The sequence below is a fragment of the Bactrocera neohumeralis genome, unplaced genomic scaffold (assembly GCF_024586455.1).
Source record: "Bactrocera neohumeralis isolate Rockhampton unplaced genomic scaffold, APGP_CSIRO_Bneo_wtdbg2-racon-allhic-juicebox.fasta_v2 cluster09, whole genome shotgun sequence".
Lineage (NCBI taxonomy): Eukaryota > Metazoa > Arthropoda > Insecta > Diptera > Tephritidae > Bactrocera > Bactrocera neohumeralis.
In genome coordinates, this window is record NW_026089622.1 from 8,526,002 (window position 1) to 8,549,065 (window position 23,064).

At 38.6% G+C, this 23,064-nt stretch overlaps 1 pseudogene; it reads right to left on the minus strand.

Annotated features, from left to right (window-relative positions):
- Positions 1 to 17,099: 17,099 nt before the first annotated feature.
- Positions 17,100 to 17,197, minus strand: LOC126764773 (small nucleolar RNA U3; annotated as a pseudogene).
- Positions 17,198 to 23,064: the final 5,867 nt, after the last annotated feature.

A 23,064-nucleotide genomic window follows, 5' to 3' on the forward strand; every position in this document is an offset into this window, starting at 1 on the left:
TCAACAAACTGATTGGACCTTATCAGTGTGGCTTCAGACCTGGAAAATCAACAACCGACCAGATATTCACCATGTGCCAAATCTTGGAAAAGACCCGTGAAAGGAGAATCGACACACACCACCTCTTCGTCGATTTCAAAGCTGCTTTCGACAGCACGAAAAGGAGCTGCCTTTATGCCGCGATGTCTGAATTTGGTATCCCCGCAAAACTAATACGGCTGTGTAAACTGACGTTGAACAACACGAAAAGCTCCGTCAGGATCGGGAAGGACCTCTCCGAGCCGTTCGATACCAAACGAGGTTTCAGACAAGGCGACTCCCTATCGTGCGACTTCTTCAACCTGCTCCTGGAGAAAATAGTTCGAGCTGCAGAACTAAACAGAGAAGGTACCATCTTCTATAAGAGTGTACAGCTGTTGGCGTATGCCGACGATATTGATATCATCGGCCTCAACACCCGCGCCGTTAGTTCTGCTTTCTCTAGGCTGGACAAGGAAGAACAGAAAATGGGTCTGGTAGTGAACGAGGGCAAAACGAAATATCTCCTGTCATCAAACAAACAGTCGTCGCACTCGCGACTTGGCTCTCACGTCACTGTTGACAGTCATAACTTTGAAGTTGTAGATAATTTCGTCTATTTAGGAACCAGCATTAACACCACTAATAATGTCAGCCTGGAAATCCAACGCAGGATTGCTCTTGCCAACAGGTGCTACTTCGGACTGAGTAGGCAATTGAAAAGTAAAGTCCTCTCTCGACGAACAAAAGCAAAACTCTATAAGTCGCTCATAATTCCCGTCCTGCTATATGGTGCAGAGGCTTGGGCGATGACAGCAACCGATGAGTCGACGTTACGAGTTTTCGAGAGAAAAATTCTGCGAAAGATTTATGGTCCTTTGCGCATTGGCCACGGCGAATATCGCATCCGATGGAATGATGAGCTGTACGAGATATATGACGACATTGACATAGTTCAGCGAATTAAAAGACAGCGGCTACGCTGGCTAGGTCATGTTGTCCGGATGGATGAAAACACTCCAGCTCTGAAAGTATTCGAAGCAGTACCCGCCGGGGGAAGCAGAGGAAGAGGAAGACCTCCACTCCGTTGGAAGGACCAAGTGGAGAAGGACCTGGTTTCGCTTGGAATATCCAATTGGCGCCACGCAGCGAAAAGAAGAAACGACTGGCGCGCTGTTGTTAACTCGGCTATAATCGCGTAAGCGGTGTCTACGCCAATTAAGAAGAAGAAGAATATTGCCAAGATGGTTCATAAAATTAAATCATTGAGAAAATGTATTTTCTCTATTTTATTATTTCCCTAATTTCTTGGTGGCGCTGTGTGCTCACTTGTGCACTTTCATTTTCCCTCTTTCAAATTGTATCTGTTACTCCAAGCTTGTGCTTCGTTTGTTTGTATAGGTCTGGGGTTATTTATTATTTGAATTGATTGATCCATGTTCAGAGGTTCTGGACGATTGGGATATTTTTGGTTCGTATTAGTATTCCTTTGCGGATACCTCAGGTTATTTGGAAGTTTTTATTGAATTGTTGTATTTGAGGACAAATTTCTTAATTCTTTTTAGAGAAATGTAACGCGAATTGTGATCTCATTTGGTTTGACTGAAGTTCTTGCGCTTTAGCAAGGGCATTAGGCAAATTGGTAGGCGTTAAATCAAAAAGTATTTGGTTTAAAATGTAATTTAAACCAGTTATGAATGCTCTAAGCGCGGTTTCCCGATTTTTAATCTTTAATTGCTTTGTTACTTCGAATTTTGTTCCGTGCGTCATTATTGTTTTATTAATTAACAATGTCAATTTGTTATTGATATCATTGTGATAATCTATTAAGAATTGCGATCTTTGTCTGAGTATGCTCACTTCTTGGTCATTTACGCGTATTGGCCTTCTATCCGAATACGCAAAATCTAATCTCAAAAATATGGCCTCTATTTTTAAAACTGTGCTATGGTTTGTCCGAATGTCGTTATCATTGCCAACAATCTTGTTTCTCAGTATTGTTAGGGCTCCAAAATATCTCCTGCTCTCTTCTATATGCAGACTCATTGAATTTTTCGCAGATTCCCTCTAGCTGACGTCTGACCTTCCCGAGAATTCGGGTAAAGGTTTTTCATTTATATATACATACATATGTATTTAATATACAAGAATTTGTCTTGTTTTATTTTTTAATAAATAAAGGCACTTCAGAGTGTCATGACTATTGTTTTTGCAATACTCAGAGTGAAACAATTGTTTATACTTAATACTTGTATTTTTGCTATATTTTATTTATTTTATCAAACTAAATATTTAGTAGGTTAATCGTATTGTTTGCACTTTTACTTTTTATACCCTGAACAGGGTATATTAAGTTTGTCACGAAGCTTGTAACACCCAGAAGGAAGCGTCGGAGACCCCATAAAGTATATATATAAATGATCAGTATGTTGAGCTGAGTCGATTTAGCCATGTCCGTCTGTCTGTCTGTCCGTCTGTCCGTCCGTCTGTCCGTCCGTCTGTCCGTCCGTCTGTCTGTATATATACGAACTAGTCCCTCAGTTTTTAAGATATCCTTTTGAAATTTTGCAAACGTCATTCTCTCTTCAAGAAGCTGCTCATTTGTCGGAACGGCCGATATCGGACCACTATAACATATACATAGCTGCCATATAAACTGAACGATCGGAATCAAGTTCTTGTATGGAAAACTTTCACATTTGACAATGTATCTTCACCAAATTTGGAATAGATTATTTTCTAAAACAACAATGTGATCTCCGAAGAAATTGGTCAAATCGGTTAACTATAGCATATAGCTGCCATACAAACTAAACAATCGGAATCAAGTTTTTGTACGGAAAACTTTCACATTTGACAACGTATGTATCTTCACGAAATTTGGTATGAGTTATTGTTTGTAAAAATAATGTAATATCTGAAGAACTTGTTCAGATCGGCTTACTATAGCATATAGCTGCCATACAAACTGAATGATCGGAATCAAATGCTGGTATGGAAAACTTTTGCATTTGACAAGATATATTTACGAAATTTGGTATAAATTATTTTCTAAGGCACCAATGTAATCTGTGAAGGGTATATTAGCTTCGGTGCAGCCGAAGTTAACGTTTTTTCTTGTTTCTTTGTGATTTGGTTTTTATGCTTTTGCTGTTTTTGTTGATTACGGTATTGTCTCGCCATTTTACTTTTGATTTTGTTGCACTATGTTTAGTTTGATGGCCTAATTGGAAAATCAATGACATATTTGACAAACTCGTTTAGTAAAAAAATTATATACTTATGCCCGGTTTCACAGTCCATACTTAAGTTGTGCCTAAATAAAATCTTAGCTAAGTATTGTTGCAAACTGAGTGGTCGTTTGCGTTTCACAGTCAATGCTCAATTTCTATAAAATTTTATTGTGATATATGGCAACGTTATGGGCAACATATGTTTTACAAATGTCATTCATAAAAATATGTTTGAAATATTTAAATTATAACAGACAATACATAAATTTGCGAGGAAAATTATATCAAAAATTGGTGAAAACAACAAAAGAACCCCAAATTTCATCACTAGCGAGTCGGAGCACCTATGGGAACTGAAGGAAAAGTATAAGCTGTTATTGAGTGCAAACGAACGGACACTTGCCCTACGCTACGAAAGATGTCGCTGAAAATTCAAAGCAAATTCAAAACAAAAATCAGCTGTTATTTAAGCACTGCTTAAGTCTCCCCTTTTCAGTACTTAAGCATTACATAAGAATGCACTGTAAAACAATATTTTCCTGTTTTATCTTAAGTACAACATAAGTATGGACTGTGAAACCGGGCCTTATTGTTTATTTTATACATAAGTGCTGTTAGCTATTGGTGGCGTTAACTTGCATGTTTAACTGATAATATTATAATTAAATTATTACAAACAAAATTTGTAGTTATTGTGCAAATGAGCTATTTTTTAAATATTTCATATATTATTATATGTATATTTTTTTTATCAAAACACACAAGCATGTACGTACAAATTGAACAATTTTTTTGATAAATTCCTTAAAATCTTTGGAAAAATACAATGTCGTCTTCTTCTTCTTAATTGGCATAGACACCGATTACGCGATTATAGCCGAGTTAACAACAGCGCGCCGGTCGTGGCGCCAATTGGATCTTCCGAGCGAAGCCAGGTCCTTCTTCACTTGGTCCTTCCTCTTCCTCTGCTTCCCAGACGGGTACTGCGTCCAATACTTTCAGAGTTGGAGTGTTTTCGTCCATTCGGACAACATGACCTAGCCAGCGTAGCCGCTGTCTATTAATTCGCTGAACTATGTCAATGTCATCGTATATGGGAATTATGAGCGACTTATAAGGTTTGGCTTTTGTTCGTCGAGAAAGGACTTTGCTTTTCAATTGCCTACTCAGTCCGAAGTAGCACCTGTTGGCAAGGGCAATTCTGCGTTGGATTTCCAGGATGACATTGTTGGTGGTGTTAATACTGGTTTTTAAATAGACGAAATCATCTACAACTTCAAAGTTATGACTGTCAACAGTGACGTGAGTGCCAAGTCGCGAGTACAACGACAGTTTGTTTGATGACAGGAGATATTTCGTCTTGACCTCGTTCACTGCCAGACCCATTTTCTGTGCTTCCTTGTCCAGTCTGGAGAAAGCAGAACTAACGCCGCGGGTGTTGAGGCCGCTGATATCAATATCATCGGCATACGCCAGCAGCTGTACACTCTTATAGAAGATGGTACCTTCTCTATTTAGTTCTGCAATTCGAACTATTTTCTCCACAAGCAGGTTGAAGAAGTCGCACAATTGGGAGTCGCCTTATCTGAATCCTCATTTGGTATCGAACGGCTCGGAAAGGTCCTTCCCGATCCTGACGGAGCTTTTCGTGTTGCTCAACGTCAGTTTACACAGCCGTATTAGTTTTGCGGGGATACCAAATTCAGACATCGCGGCATAAAGACAGCTTCTTCTCGTGCTGTCGAAAGCAGCTTTGAAATCGACGAAGAGGTGGTGTGTGTCTATTCTCCTTTCACGGTTTTTTCCAGGATTTGGCGCATGGTGAATATCTAGTCGGTTGTTGATTTTCCAGGTCTAAAGCCACACTGATAAGGTTCAATCAGTTTGTTGACAGTGGGCTTTAATCTTTCACACAATACGCTCGATAGAACCTTATATGCGATGTTGGGGAGGCTAATCCCACGGTAGTTGGCGCAGACTGTGGAGTTTCCTTTTTGATGGATTGGGCAGAGCACACTTAAATTCCAATCGTTGGGCATGCTTTCGTCCGACCATATTTTACAAAGAAGCTGATGCATGCTCCCTATCAGTTCTTTGCCGCCGTGTTTCAATCCATTGGCCCCCGCCGCTTTGTTGTTCTTCAGGCGGGTAATTGCTATTCGAACTTCTTCTTGGTCGGGCAATGGAACGTCGGCTTCAACGTCGTCGATTGGGGAATCTGGTTTGCCTTCTCCTGACATTGTGCGGTCACTCCTGTTCCCTCCATAATTTAAGTATGCTCTGGGCATCGGTAACCTTTGGGGGATCTAGTATTCTCCGGTCTTGAAACCTTCTGTAAGCCGCCGCATTTTATCAAGCTCTTTCACGCATTTCGGCCTATTTCTTCTTCTGTGTGCAAATGCGTCTCGCTTCCTCTTCAACTCTCGGTATCTATCCCATCCCGCACGTGTTGTGGTAGATCGCAACGTTCTGAGGTAGGCAGCCTGCTTTCTCTCCGCTGCGACACGGCACTCCTCGTCGTACCAGCTGTTCGTTCGAACCAATGGTTTAGATTGCAGCTGTACGTAAGGAGTTTGAAATGCTCTCCCACAGTTCCCTTATACAGAGTTGTTGACGAGTGCTGTCAGAGAGCAGGAGTGCCAGCCGAGTAGAAACTATCATCGGAGGCTTGTTGCTTCCTTTCATTGGGGTGTTTTTTAACGTGGCGTGTCCCAAACCCAGCGCACAACCCTATGTAGGGGATATTTCGCCTTCTCACTTTAGCTCGCCTTCAAACGGATGTTCTTAGGCTACCCAGAGGATACTTGGTCAAAGACCGGAAGTCGTGAGCTGCTTGAGTCATATGTAAAAGAATCGTTTCTGGCCGCTCCCAAGTGAATGGCGATCAGAGAACTTTCCTCATTACTTATTGCTTCATGCGAAATCTCCGTTGGCATTGGACAACCAATGGCCGCAGCTCACGTTTTGTCAAAAAGTCAATGTGTCAAAAAACTGACGCGACGACAAAGCGTCACAACATTGTGTTGTTGGTAGAAAATCCGAGCTGTGCCGAAATAAATAAATGAATGGCCGCCGATTGTCAGCGCTTCCCTTGCCGCTGTAACAGCTTCGCCTACAAACTAGCGTAAATATGAATGTTTATGGGTGAGCTTGTATACAAATCGACCTCGAAAAAAATTTTTTACATTCCTTGACAAATACAGTCAATCCCGGTTATGTACCACAAGCAAAAATACAGATTTTTCTGATTTATTGAAAAACAAATATAATACGGCACATAGGCGAGTGCGGATACTTTTGCGAGTGGTACTTAAAACAGTAACTTCCGTGTATTTCAAAAAACAAGCCGTGAAAATCAGCACGATATAGGCAGTACTACTTGACCGGGATTCACTGTACTCATAAATCAGAGGAATATTGTATATTTTATTTGAAACATTTCTTGACTTGAAAATCTACAAATAAACTATGTTGTTAATTTTATTCTGATATATTTGAATACTTATATTTGCGGGGTTGTCACGTTTTCCTTCTCATACAAACATCAGACAATGCTCAATTTATGATGTTTAGCTTTTGCCAATTGTTGGCAAAGGCATGTTCGGGAAGATGTGATAGTTTCTGCTTTTATGAATCAAGCGAGGTGAACCAGAGAACTTAAAACATAGAGAAGGTAAACATTGAATTCTGTATGATGGTACGATTAGACGGCTAACAGAGCTGATGCAGAGAATGTTAAGACAGAGAACATAAAAACATAGAGAAGGTGCAGGTTCGACAGCGAACATTTGTTAGATTTTGTGCAAGGAATTCGCCGCATTTGTTAACATTGTAGGTCGGAATTCGGGTCGCAAATTTAACATTTTTAACAGTTCTCCACATATTCAACAAAGAATATGAGAGAAAGAAATATATGTATGTATTTTCGGCATATAATGGCATGGCATATATGCCAAAGCAGATATTATGAAGAGAGATAAATATATTAACATGCCCATGACGATTTTTGTTTTGTTTGTTTATAGTTTATTTCATTTTGAACAGCGAAAAATGTGTAGAAAACACACCTCTCACACAGAGAACATAAACAAATTTTTTATGTTCTTGTCTCACATGCCCAAGAATATGAAGAGACATAAATATATGTACTTATGTATACATGCTTCTTATGATGCTCCCAACAACAGCATTGTGATATTTTCATGCTTCAATTTTTCTTTCAACTTGAGAATCGCAATGTATGCAAAATATGTATGCTTTTGAGTTTTGCCGTCCGCAATTCAATATTGACATGTAAACATAAGTATGTAATTATGATATGAGTATAATTTTGTATGAATGAATACATAGTAATATTTATAGTCAATTTGGACTTGCATATTTAATAATTTTCTTTGATTTTTACATAATATACTATTCTAATAAATATTTTTATATTATATTTCCTACTAATAGAAATTAAATTTATCACAAATATGTATGTATGCATGTACATATGTACATCTTCTATCATATTAATCTTATGTCTCTGCAAATGCTCATATCATAATCTTATTATGTATACGCATGTGCGCATTCAGAAATTCAAATCATGATTTTATCACTTATCAATATAATGTATTACATGCGGGCGCATTGATCTGCATGTTCATGCGTTCATATATATTTATATGTACATATATTTGCATACACTTCCGAACAAATAATGCACACACACGCAAACATACATATGCGTACACATGTGAATATGTCACCAACAATAAATTGAAGCATTGTTCTACAAAAACAACAATTGTCTAAATAGCAAAAGCACCACAAGTCAATGTGTCTGCCAAATTGGCGAAGTTCAAATGTAGTAAATTTTACAACAAAAACGATTTCATTCATAATCGCAGGCGCAAATTCCACAAGCGACCTCGCTTCATTCATAGAAACAGATGCCGTAACATCTCCCCGAGCATGCCTTTGCCTACAAGCGTCTTTTCGCGACGATGGCAAAAGCAAAAATCATAAATTGAACAACTTTCTGATGATTCTTCACAGAAAGAAGTGACAAAAGTGGCAACATAACCGTTGTCGATTTACAATATTTGTCTAATATATTTTTCCCTGACTCGCAAAAATCTGCGTCGATATGTATGCAAGCTCATACAAAAACATACATATTTACGCTAGCTTGTGGGCGATGCTGTTCGAGCAGCAAGGGAAGCGGTAACAATCGGCAATCGTTTGTTAGTTTCTTTCGGCACAGCTCGAATTTTCTACCAACAACACAATGTTGTGGCGCTTTACCGTCGGGTCAGTGTTTCGACACATTGAAGTGCTGAACACATTGAGCGCGACCGGCTGCAAACGAATATTAGAATACACACGTTCTAAGGGACACAGTTATTGAGCCAGTTGCACAACTACATAACTGTGTCCATAAGAACGTGTGTATTTTAATATTTGACAGATGTCACTTGCAGTCTGTCGTGCTCAATTTGTTCAGCACTTGACTCTTTGACAAAACGCAAGTTTCGGCCATTGGTTGACCGTGACAACGGAGATGCGAAAGAAGCGTGCGACACTTGTTATTATGAATGTATGTACATATGTATGTGGCTCGCATTTGCTTTCGTAAACATACAGACAAATGTGCCAAAGAAATAATATATGTATGTACATACATATGTACATATGTATATGCCATAGAAATTCTATTGGTGCAAATATGGAAATGATAACGAAATAATGCAAATATGCATATTTCATGAAGGTCATCAATTTTCTTTGAAGAAATGAAGTCCATTTGACACATCTTCGCTTTGTAATAGACGAAATAAATATAACTTTTTTGAAATAATTAAAAAATTAAAAAATAAAATTAATTATTTTTTATCTAATTTTTTAAGATTTTGTAAAAAACTAAAATTTTTCAATTTTTCTGAAAAAAATGATTCATATGATACAAGATCACGCATATGTGTCTCAGAGAATGCTTCTTTACATTCTTTGTGTGACTTTGCATATTTTTCTTCAAAGCATTTCTCTTTATTCATTCTCGAATGAATTCAGTCGTTTTACATATATTTCTGCCACTGCACGAGCTCAATTCTGCTAAATAGCCAGAGCACGGCGAATTCCTTAGAAAAATTCTATCAGCTCTGTTAGCCGCGCAATCGAACCGTCATACAGATTTCGATTTGCACCTTCTCTATGTTTTTATGTTCTCTGCCTGCACCTTCTCTATGTCTTCACATTCTCTGGCTGATAGAATTCTTGTAAGGAATTCACCATTCTCGCTGCTATTTAGCAGAAATTAGCACGTTCGAAGGCAGAAATATATGTAAAACGACTGAATTCATGCGAGAATGATTAAAGAGAAATGCTTTGAATAAAAATATACAAAGTCACAAAGAGAATGTAAACAAGTAAGGAAGGGCTAAGTTCGGGTGTCACCGAACATTTTATACTCTCGCATGGTAAAGTGATAATCGAGATTTCATTATTCGTCATTTAAATATTTTTCAAATACCGTATTTTTGTAAAGTTTTATTCCGCTATCATCATTGGTTCCTAATGTTTATACTCGTATTATACAGAGAAGGCATCAGATGGAATTCAAAATAGCTTTATATTAGAAGAAGGCGTGGTTGTGAACCGATTTCACCCATATTTCGTACATGTCATCAGAGTGTTAAGAAAACATTATATACCGAATTTCATTGAAATCGGTCTAGTAGTTCCTGAGATATGGTTCTTGGTCCATAAGTGGGCGGCGCCACGCCCATTTTCAATTTGAAAAAAAAGCCTGGATGCAGCTTCCTTCTGCCACTTCTTTCGTAAAATTTAGTGTTTCTGACGTTTTTTATGAGTCGGTTAACGCACTTTTAGTGATTTTCAACATAACCTTTGTATGGGAGGTGGGCGTGGTTATTATTCGATTTCTTCCATTTTTGAACTGTATATGGAAATGCCTTAAAAAAACGACTCTATAGAATTTCGTTGACATAGCTATAGTAGTTTCCGAGATATGTACAAAAAACTTAGTAGGGGGCGGGGCCACGCCCACTTTTCCAAAAAAAATTACGTCCAAATATGCGTTTCCTTAATGCGATCGGTTGTGCCAAATTTCACTTTAATATCTTTATTAATGGCTTAGTTATGACACTTTATAGGTTTTCGGTTTCCGCCATTTTGTGGGCGTGGCAGTGGGTCGATTTGGCCCATCTTCGAACTTAACCTTCTTATGGAGCCAAGGAATACGTGTACCAAGTTTCATCATGATATCTCAATTTTTACTCAAGTTACAGCTTGCACGGACGGACGGACGGACGGACAGACGGACGGACAGACGGACGGACAGACAGACATCCGGATTTCGACTCTACTCGTCGCCCTGATCACTTTGGTATATATAACCCTATATCTGACTCTTTTAGTTTTAGGACTTACAAACAACCGTTATGTGAACAAAACTATAATACTCTCGTTAGCAACATTGTTGCGAGAGTATAAAAAGCATTCTCTGAGTCACATATGCGTGATTATTTTATATCATATGAACCATTATTTTCCGAAAAATGGTAAAACTTTTAATATTTTTGCAAAATCGGGAAAAATTAGTTAAAAACAAGTAAGGAAGGGCTAAGTTCGGGTGTCACCGAACATTTTATACTCTCGCATGGTAAAGTGATAATCGAGATTTCATTATCCGTCATTTACATATTTTTCAAATACCGTATTTGTGTAAAGCTTACATAATAATACAATTTTTATTCCGCTATCATCATTGGTTCATAATGTTTATACTCGTATTATACAAAGAAGGCATCAGATGGAATTCAAAATAGCTTTATATTGGAAGAAGGCGTGGTTGTGAACCGATTTCAGCCATATTTCGTACATGTCATCAGGGTGTTAAGAAAACATTATATACCGAATTTCATTGAAATCGGTCTAGTAGCTCCTGAGATATGCTTCTTGGTCCATAAGTGGGCGGCGCCACGCCCATTTTCAATTTTTAAAAAAAGCCTGGGGCAGCTTCCTTCTGCCACTTCTTCCAGCTACGTTTTTTGTTAGTCGGTTAACGCACTTTTAGTGATTTTGAACATAACCTTTGTATGGGAGGTGGGCGTGGTTATAATCCGATTTCTTCCATTTTTGAACTGTATATGGAAATACCTGAAGAAAACGACTCTGTAGAGTTTGGTTGACATAGCTATAATAGTTTCCCAGATATGTACAAAAAACTTAGTAGGGGGCGGGGCCACGCCCACTTTTCCAAAAAAATTACTTCCAAATATGTCCCTCCCTAATGCGATCCTTTGTGCCAAATTTCATTTTAATATCTTTATTTATGGCTTAGTTATGACACTTTATAGGTTTTCGGTTTCCGCCATTTTGTGGGTGTGGCAGTGGGCCGATTTTGCCCATCTTCGAACTTAACCTTCTTATGGAGCCAAGGAATACGTGTACCAAGTTTCATCATGATATCTCAATTTTTACTCAAGTTACAGCTTGCACGGTCGGACGGACAGACGGACGGACAGACAGACATCCGGATTTCGACTCTACTCGTCGCCCTGATCACTTTGGTATATATAACCCTATATCTGACTCTTTTAGTTTTAGGACTTACAAACAACCGTTATGTGAACAAAACTATAATACTCTCGTTAGCAACATTGTTGCGAGAGTATAAAAACTGGTGCGTGGAGTCCCTACGCGCGGAAGAAGTTATACTTCTTAGTGATATTCCAAGAAATGCATATCATTTTGTATGAAAGAAAACTAGCGAGAGGGAAAGGATAAAGATATGGTGTAGTGACCAACACTTTCTTAAATTCACATTTTATAAATTTATTATACACATTTTATAAAGCAAAGTCTAAATCAATTATCATTTCTGGGTTCTGATGGATTGATATCTACATATAATATTTACAATTAGATTATGATAACTAAAATACGATATGAAATGTCTTACATCTATTTTATCTATATTTCTCGCGAATACCGCATCAATAGTCGTACCTCCTTTTGTCGTAGCATCATTTCTTCCATTGATCATTTCTAATAAAAATTTCTCCCTGAGGAATGCCAGTAATGGTTCAGATTCTGGCAATAAGAAAATTACATTGAAATCTCCCTTAAGGAGTACCGGTTGCTCGCTATACTCTACTGGTTCTCCGATAATATCTGCAAAAGCTTGCGAACCTGCAGTTGACAACGGTAATAAAGCTTTACCGATGAACAATTTTATATCTCTCATCGATGAATTTGGTGATATATAAATGGCAATTAAATTCAATTTTTTACTATTATGATTATCGCTAGGGTTCATTTTGCATTCTACCGCACACAAATCGCCAATTTTTGTTGATGTTGATATCGTCACATCAGCATCACTCGCGTACGGAGCCTTTATATCTAAATGAGGAGCGAGAATATGACATTTGTCTTGCTCATTGTGATAAATAGCAACGCCTGAATTTCTTTTTTCATTGCGTTGAAAGCTTACAACGAAATCAAAATTTGGCACGGATACTGGAGGCTCATTGTCGTTTATAAATGTTTCTGATAACATCAAGATGTTTGACTGTTTAAACACTTTAGCTGAGAAATCATCAACATGAGCACGAAGGCTTTGACAATTGAATGATATTATTGATAAACATTTTCTTGTGCTAAGAAACTCGAATAATTCTTTTTCTAAGGTGATAATTGGATTTTGACGTAAGTGGGTCGATTCCGGACTTTTTTCGATTCGGGATTTCTAATAGTGCTGAAAAGTTGCCTTAGTACTTCCTGATTCCAATGCAACTTTTTGTTTTGAGATCGGATTGCACCTTCAACCCCAACTCCGGCCTTGAAATTTCGGAAATTCGCCTAAAATCGTGAAATTGTCTACCTAGCGCCTGAAATGCGCATCTCATGGCAAAATGTATAAAACAAAAGTTATTTGTCACGTCATTTGCTACCGAAATTGTATACGTGATCATGGCCGTAGGACGAACCGTTCCCGAGATACGAGCGAAAATGCGGCGCGGAACAGCGCAAGGTGAAAATCGGCTTGCGGCCACACTTCTTGACGTTGATTTCGCCTAGTGCTATCACTCACATTCATTCACCTACGCCAAAGGACACGTTCGGATAGGTCTCCACACAAATACTTTTCATCGATTTCCTTCACTCTTGTCGGTGATTTCGCCGAGTGCTATCACTCATATTCTCTCAACAGAACACAGAACTCAAAATGTCTGTATCTAAATTTAAATTTAGACAGGAATGTCCTGTGTTTGGCATTTATCCGTACAATCTCTCTGAGTCCCAGTTACCTACTTACCAGGATGTTCTTTTGTGTTATCAGTTTGAAAGATTTCGTATAGGGCGAATCCGAGGCGACAACTATGAACCTAGGAGTAAAGAGATTACAGAAATAGTTGCAAAAAAGGTTGAAAATACTTTCAAAACACACCAGTGTTGTAGAAATGCTCACCACATACCATAAGAAATTTCTGACTCTTAAACAAATGTTTTTAAAGAACCCAATAGGTTTGAGCTCTAAAAGAGACGACTTTGTCTCTTCTGCCGGAAAATTATTTGACATCGCTGCTTGTAAATGCATTTATTTTTCTTCTTGCACTTGTCCAAAGGAAAGGAAAGTTCCTATCAATGAACAACCATTTCTTTTGGAACAGAGAACCAGAAGAAATGGTCGCATTGGGAGTGTTGATCTATCTGAAAAAAAAAGATTACAAAGAAAAATGTACATAAAGAAAAGCTTTCAAAACGTCATTCAACATCAGCACTTACCAGAAAAGTATCAGCTAGAACACGTGACCACTCAGATCAGCCAGACTCTCATACAGACGGCAACAATGCAGGTGCGTCGCACATGGTTTCTTCCAAAAACGATGCTGATGATGAATTTTCTCTTCCATCCTCTAAAACCAAACAAAACACACTAGTATTAGAACACACTGCTTTGGCTGCCCAAAGATTTGGAGTAAGTGATAGAGCAGCGGCCTTGATTGTTTCATCTGCTTTTCTGGATGCCAAAAAAGCAGGTTTGATAACAGAGGATCAGGCTAGCTTTGTCACTGACAAATTCAAAATTAGTCGGGCAAAAAAAAGTGTTGGAGTTAAGCTCCAAAAGTATTGACTCTGTATATGGGCTGTATTTTGACGGCCGCAAAGACAATAAACTTACACAAGTCAGCGAAGGTGAAAAGTACTACCGCGACACTGTCAAAGAGGAATATATTTCTCTTATAGCGGAACCTGGTTGTCATTACTTTGGCCACGTCACCTCTCCTTCCGGGTCAGTTGAGGATGAGACGCAAGCTATATGGCAACATTTACAAGACAATTCAGTTGCTATGGAACATCTAGAAGTTGTCGGTGCTGATGGCACCAACACGAATACTGGTTGAAAAGGTGGAATCATTCGGAAACTAGAAGAAAGAATATGTAGGCCATTACAGTGGGTTGTTTGTCTTATACATTTCAACGAACTTCCATTTCGTGCTCTTTTCGAACACATAGATGGTGTCTCAAAGAGTCCAAATACATTATCTGGCGACATATGTAAACTGCTTCCTGATTGTGAGAAGTTGCCTGTTGTCAAATTTTCCATCCTGCCAATTACCTTCTGAGGTTATTAATCCGACCCAACTTAGCACAGACCAAGCTTATCTCTATAAAATATCAGAAGCTGTTATTTCCGGTCAATGTTCCTCAGATTTAGCGTCGATGCATCCAGGTAACATGTGCAAATCTCGCTGGCTCACCTGTGCAAATAGAATTTCTACTGACAAACCAACAAAGGAAATAAAGATTTTGGTCAAGTACATACTTACAGTTTACTCACCTTTGTGGTTCTCAATAAGATTCAACAGTTCAATCGAAGATGGCTCGCGCCATCTCTATGCTGCAATTTAAGGGTCGAGATACTTACCTGCTAAACTGCGCAAGGTTGTCGATTCATCCATTCAACAGAATGCTTTCTTTGCTCTTCCAGAAAACATTCTCCTTAGTGTGATGAGTGACGAACGGATAGAAGTCAGAAGGTTGGCCCTTGACCGTCTTCTGGCAGCCAGAAAAGCAGAGTCTGACACTGTAAATGGAAGGGTTAGACTTAATAAAGTGCCAAAGCTGAATTTCAAAGCTAATAATTATTACGATATGATTAACTGGAAGACTATTACCTTGACTGTTCCACCAGTTCTTTGTTCAGTTTCTAACGAAGAACTCATAAAAGGGCTGTCGGGAGACACTGCAGAGGTATAGAAATGTAGTGAATTCCCCTCTCACACCGTGGCAGTCGAGAGAACCGTCAAACTGGTGACAGAGGCATCTTCTAAAGTTATTGGCCCCCAATCTCGTGATCGTTTTATACGCTCTACACTGAAATCTAGGCAACAAGTGCCAAAGTTTAGTACAAAATCTGCTTTTGTCAATAAATTTGACACAGATTCAGACTAAAACAAGCCTGACATATGTTTGGTTGGTTGGGTTGGGCTTGGGAGGAACCCGAAGAGCAGCCACCTCCACGCGGTGGATTCTGGGTGACCAATACAGGTTAGCTGAGAGCTGCAACAATTTTCACCTTGCGCTGTGGCGCGTCGCCTTTTCGCTCGTATCTCGGGAACGATTCGTCCTATGGCCATGATCACATAAATATACCATTTCGATAGCAAATGACGTGACAAATAACTTTTGTTTTATACATTTTGCCATGAGATGCGTATTACAGGCGCTAGGTAGACAATTTCACGATTTTAGGCGAATTTCCGAAATTTCAAGGCCGAAGTTGGGGTTGAAGATGCAATCCGATCTCAAAACAAAACGTTGCATTGGAATCAGGAAGTGCTAAGGCAACTTTTCCGCACTATTAGAAATCCCGAATCGAAAAAAGTACGGAATCGACCCACCCTATTATATATAATTATTTGTATAAAACCTTGGAATTTATTCATTAAAATCACCACTCAGAAGACGTTTTATCCGTTATAACCGAAGGATCATAGAATAAACATCATTTCTAATATGCCACAAGACAAAATTAGAAATGAAGTTCACAAACCTGACGCTGTCAGATAAAACGAAATATGTACTAGTGATGAGCGATATTTCACCAACGGTGATTTTATCACTGTGATTGAAAAATCGCTCATAGTCACTGCTATTGCTAGCCCAAAATATCAGTGATTGGTGATTTTTCTTCATGCCAATATTTCACTGTGAATGAAATTTAAAATTGGCACTAGCTTATGAACAATAATTGCATGTGGTGATTTTTTTGGTGTTAGAAGTAGATATTGTGATTTTGAATACTTCTTTATTCACTGTGAATATATGTATCTATGTGGTGATTGTTTGTGGTTAGACGCAGAAATTTTGATTTTGAATACTTTTTCACTGTGAAAATATATGTGTATTGCGTTTTATTTAATTCCGTTGAACGATTGCTTAAAATAAATATTTCGAATTCGATTTTTTTTTAATTCATTGAATGTTATGAAATGTCTTTTAAAATACATAAATCACGAAGTGAAATGTGGCAATTTTTCGAAGCAGTAAGTGAAACTCATCCAAAATGCAAAATTTGTAAAAAAGATATATCATATTTTGTTTAATATACAAATTATTCTGTTTTAATTTATGGAAAATTCAAGGTATTGCATTAAAATGAATTCCTTTTATTTAAGATTATATTTTTTTGTTTTGGCTTAATTGCAGGTTAGAACTACTTAAAATATCTATGTTATTAAGAATAGTAGCGATCACAATAGCTATAAAAAAATCACAGTGATTTAAAAGTCGTAATCACTCTTTTAACTGAAACTAAAAAATCGCTACTTCGCTCATCACTAATATGTACCTCGCCATCGCGGGTCGATTTGCAAAGAAAGAAAATGAAAACTGACTACAGAAATGATACTGTGAAGTATAGTCTTAACTCTTCAACGGCCAACGCAGAGTATTTCAACCAAAAGTCACACAAAATAGTTGAGAATTCGCAGATATGAAACACAAACGAAAGAAATAATGCACAAGCATACAAACATACATATGCGCACACATGTGAATATGTCACCAACCAAAAATTTAAACATTGTTCTACAAAAACAACAATAGCATAAGCATGGCAACATTGTGTTGTTAGTGGAAAATCTGAAAGTGTAAACACATAGACGGCGACAGACTTCAAACTACATCTGTCAAATATTAAAATACACTCGCTCTTATGGGCAGTGTTATTTTGACAGCTGCATGACTACACGACTGCAGGCCGACAGTTGTCGTTCTCGCTAACTTCAATATCCTCCTATTTTTGCCAACGACAGTAGGACGACAGTAGAGTTGACAGTAGAATGGAAGATAGAAAGAGGAGGTAGAGTGGTGATGCCACTAATATGTAAAATGTAAAATTATTCACAGATCTAACAAACTTGACGTTATTTTACAAATAAAAGCATAAAATAGCTATATTATAGCTCTATTATATCATTTGTAATAACAATTGATAATTTAAAGCAAAAATATTTACCTATTTACTTATTTTTTGCATAAAAAATTTCATTTTGAACAAAATATTAAAATTTCATTGAAGTGAAAGGAATTAGTATGGCCACAACGAAATTGTGTACATACAAAAAGGACAACTGCGTTGTTTTGTGTACATGCCGGCCATTGTGTTGTTGTTGCTTCTCAAAATGTACATGTAGTAAGATGAACAACGACGTTTTTAGTTCACTGTCGTGCTGCTGCAGCCTTTTTTTTTTTATTCTTTCAGAAATTTCCGTTTCTAAAAATGTCCTATCCTCCTCATATTTTGGGCAATGAAAAAAGATATGTTCGGCATTTTCTTTTCCATAACCACAAGATGAGCATATTTCTACCTCATCATGGCCATATTTGTGGAGGTATTCCCTAAAACAGCCATGACCACTTAATAGCTGCGTCAAGTAAAAATCAACGTCGCCATGCTTTCTGCTAACCTAGGTCTCCACATTTGCGATCAACCTGTGCGTCCATCTTCCTTTGGGCGCTGAGTCCCACATAGATTGCCATTCTTTCAGACTCTGCTGTCTTTCTTCCTCGCGCTCTACAGCTGTTAGGGGCCCCCCGCTACTTTTGCTTTTACTGTACACTCTCTCTAACTCACTAGCCATTATTTCAGGTGGCATTATGCCTGCAATCACTCCTGCGGCTTCGTGAGACACCGTACGGAAGGCGCTGGCAACTCTAAGCGCACTTAACCGAAACAAGGACCTTACAGGTTTCGCATACGTTTTTTGTTTTAGAGTATTAGCCCACACTGGTGTTGCATACATGACTATTGACTGAGTCACTTTTGCCAGTAATAGCCTTCGGCTCTGACTTGGTCCGCCTGTATTAGCCATTATTCGACTTAAAGCCGCGTTAACTCGCGCCGCTTTTTCACAAGCCTTCTCTATGTTTGTTTTATAGTTCATCCTCGTATCAATTATTACGCCTAAGTATTTTAGGAATGACTGTGACGTTATTTTATGCCCGTCAATATCCAAGGTGACGACCTCCACTTTCTTCCTGCTGGATATGAGCACTGCTTCAGTTTTCTGTCCTGCCAGTTGAAGCTTCGCTGTTGTTAACCATCTCTTTATTTTGTGTGCAATATTGCTGCATGAGTCCTCGATTTGGTGCAGTTCTTTTGCCACGATTGTCACCGCTATATCATCCGCATACCCTATTATTTCCACTTCTTTCGGTGTTGGAAGTCGAAGGATTCCATCATAGAGGATGTTCCATAGGAGTGGGCCTAGCACCGATCCTTGTGGTACTCCACCAGTAACTGCATACCGCTTTACCCCTTCATCCGTATCATACAACAATACTCGGTTCGAGAGGTAGCTATTTATGATACGCAGAAGAAACGTTGGCGTTTTAAGGGCCTCTAGTGCTTTCATTATGTGGGCCCAACTAGCGGAGTTGAATGCATTTTTAATGTCCAGCGTGACAACGGCGCAATATTTTTTGGAACCGTACATCCATCTAGTTCCCTCGATGGCTTTGTCTGCAATTTCGGTGACTTTTTTGATTGCGTCAATTGTCGAGCGTCTTCTGCGAAAGCCGTACTGTTTGTCAGATAAGCCCTTTACTTCTTCGAGGTGTTTTTCTAGCCGATCACTTATTATCCGTTCGAGGATTTTACCCATAGTATCGATCATACACAGGGGCCTGTATGAACTTGGGTCACCTGGCGGCTTGTTTGGTTTGGGAAGCAGAACCAAACGCTGCATTTTCCATTTATTCGGGAAAACTCCATCCCTCAGGCACTTATTGAAGAAGTCCGTGAAATATTTGCGTTTGACTTTGATGGCAGTCTTTAAAGGCCTATTTGGAATGCCATCCAAACCAAGTGCTTTTGCGTTACCAAAACGTTCCGAAGCTTTCATGACTTCATTATCATCTACTGGCAGAAAAACTGGAGGCTCTAACCTATCTAGGTCTACTGTTTGCGTTTGTTGTTTTGGAAACAGAGTCTCTACTGCTGCTGCAGTCTGTCGCAGTCATTGTGTTTACACTTTGAGCTGTGCCGAAAGAAACGATCGCCGATTGTCACCGCTTCCCTTGCTACTCGAACATCTTCGCAGACAAGGTTGCGCAATATGAAACTATCGCAACCTTTTCCCAACTCATATAAGAAGTATAACTTCAATAATTTTAATTTTATTTATCTTTAATTTTATTTTTTAATTTTTAAATAAATTAATATTTCAAATAAATTATATTTATTTCGACTATTACAAAGTGAAGATGTGCCAAATGAACTTCATTTCTTCAAAGAAAATTGGTGACCTTCATGAAATATGCATATTCGCATTATTTCGTTATACTTTCCATATTTGTACCAATAGAATTTCTATGGCATATATGTACAAAGCAAATGCATACATACATACATTCATAATAAGAAGTGTCGCACGCATCTTTCGCATCTCCGTTGTCACGGTTAACCAATGGCCGAAAATCACATTTTGCCAAAGAGTCAATCTGTCGAAGCACTGACGCGACGACAAAGCGTCACAACATTGTGTTGCTTGTAGAAAATCCAAGCTGTTTCAATTTTTTGTTGGTGACATATTTACATGTGTACGCATATGTATGTTTATATGCTTATGCATTATTTGTTCGGCAATGTACATATACAAATATATGTACATATTAGTGTATATGAATGTATGAACATGCAGATCAATGAGCGCACATGGAATATATTGATAAATGATAAAATCATGATTTGAATTTCTGAACGCGCACATGCGTATACATACATTTATATGGGCAGATAATAAGATTAATATGATAGACGATGTATTTATTTATGTATATATTGTTGTGATAAATTCAATTTCTAAGAGTAAGAAACATAATACAAAAATATTTATTAGTATATCAGAGTATTGCTATGTTCGGACCGTCATTGAAAACATTTTGAAAACACATTTGTGGGTTGTGGAATCTAAGTCGTTCGGACCGACAATGTGTGTTTTCGATGAGCTTTCACTGATCTCTATTAATAGGGGGATTCTCGTGCTCTTGCAAGGTGGCACGATTACAAAAAATGCAAGATCATATACCGAAATATGCAAAGCCAAGAAAGCACCCATTGCTGAATCTAGTGATATATGAAAGCACGAAAACAAACATGGGTTTTGGTCTGACATACTATACATATGTATTTTACAGCCATTGCGTGTATTTGTTGTTGTGCCGTTGCACCAAGAGGAAAATTGTGCAATTGTGCAATTCGTGCACCGTGCAAAGTTTTTGCAAGAGCAAGAGCATCCCCCAAATATGACAATATTAACTGACAGCTGTATTTGTATATGGAATGTAAACAAATATGAAGTGACAATTTAGAGCCGGCAAAATATGTCTTCCAATAAACTAGAGCAGGCACCGATTGTAATGAGTGGAATGTATGTTTTCAAGTAGTTTTTAGCGAAAACTGTGTTTTCGTTTGACTGATTTTACATGAACGAAAACACAAGTTTTCGTGCAAAAACCAGTTTTTCCCACGAAACCATGTTTTCGGTCGGTCCGAACAATGTATATATTATGTAAAATTCAAATAAAATTATTAAATATGCAAGTCCAAATTGACTGTGATCACTGTGCATGCATTCATACAAAATTATACTCATAATTATTTTTACATGCTAACATGGAAATGCCGATGGCAACACGCAAAAGCATACACATGATCATACATTGCGATTCGCATTTGTATGTACAAGTGAAGTGAAGTGAAAGTGACGTGTTTTTCTGGTGCTCCGCATATGGCACCAACTACTAGTGGAAATACCCAAAATTATTTTCCAAGTGCGCGAAAACACAGTGCCCACATCACCCAAGACAAATCACAGAACTGAGCAGGTGCTCTTGTGTAAAAGAAGTAAGTGATAAAAGATATTTTAAATATCTATTTTTTCTTGTGCGAAGGTACACAGAAAAGAGAATTCGCAAAGAGCGCATATTCTCTCTCTCCCTTCCACAAAAGCAACACATCCCACAACCCACGTTCCACACTAAAAGAAATCACCGAGGGATTTATTCCTGAGGAATTTCCGTGATCACCAGTACTAAGGGATTGCTGTAGGCCTAGCGGAGGAAATGTCAGCTAAAGCCAAACAGGCAAATATCTTTACTGGTAATAAGGAGGATGTTAGCCCATTCACTCGGAGCAACAAGGCTCCCCGATCGCCGGACCGTCAGGCAACAATGCCTATATTGCAGAGCATTAAAGTTGCTAAACCATCTGCCTGCGAGGTAACTCCTGTTGACAATGGCTTAGCTTCGACTAACGACTCCAGCGTAGTCAACATACCTTCATCAAATAAAACCAATAGCAGCGATTTGATGATAACAATGAGCGAAGGAGAAAATGCGCTCTCCGCTCTGGGAGTGCTAATAGATGAGCTAATCTCTCTCACGCACAGCCAGAAGCAAAGACATGTCAACCAGCATATGCGAAACTTAATAGACCAAATATCGCAACTGCAAAAACAAGCAACAAGAGAAGTTAGAGAGGCGGCATCTCTCCCGATTACCCAGCCGAAAAGAGGCCGCGCAAAGAGCTCTGAAGAACCAATGGCCGAGGAGCAGACTCAACAACAAACGAAACGAACATGTTTCAATTCGCCAAAAACCCGGGCGAGAACAAATCTGATTGGTCAGTTTAAACGATCAATTATAATGAAGGACAACGCCAATACCAACAATTTACAAGGCACCACAAAGTCCCTGCCAACAACTCAGTTAAGCACGCAAATATCACAAGAGGCTAACTGCTGCTCTCTAAAACCAATGGAGGAGCCGTGGAACATAGTAGCTAGGAAAGCTAACCAAAAGTCTACGAAATTGCCGAAGGCCAAGCCCCAGGCCATATTGATCTCAAAAAATGGGAATCTTACCTACGCTGAAATTCTACGCAAAATTAAGACTGACTCTAATTTGAACGCATTCGGAAACATGGTAACCAAAATACGCAAAACACAAGGCGGAGAAATGCTGCTACAACTAAGCGGCACAGCGATACCAACAGACTCGCACGAAAATATGAAGAAATGCCTTGGTGACCAAGCAAACGTTAAATTGTTGACCCAGGAGATCCTACTTGAGTGTAAAGACTTGGATGAAATCACCAGTAAGGAAGAGGTTCTCTATGCTCTGCAAAGAGAGTTGGGTAACAAGGAGTTGACAATCTCAGCAATTAAGGGCATAAGAAAGGCGTACGGAGACACTCAAACTGCACTCATAAAACTCCCGGTTGAGGCAG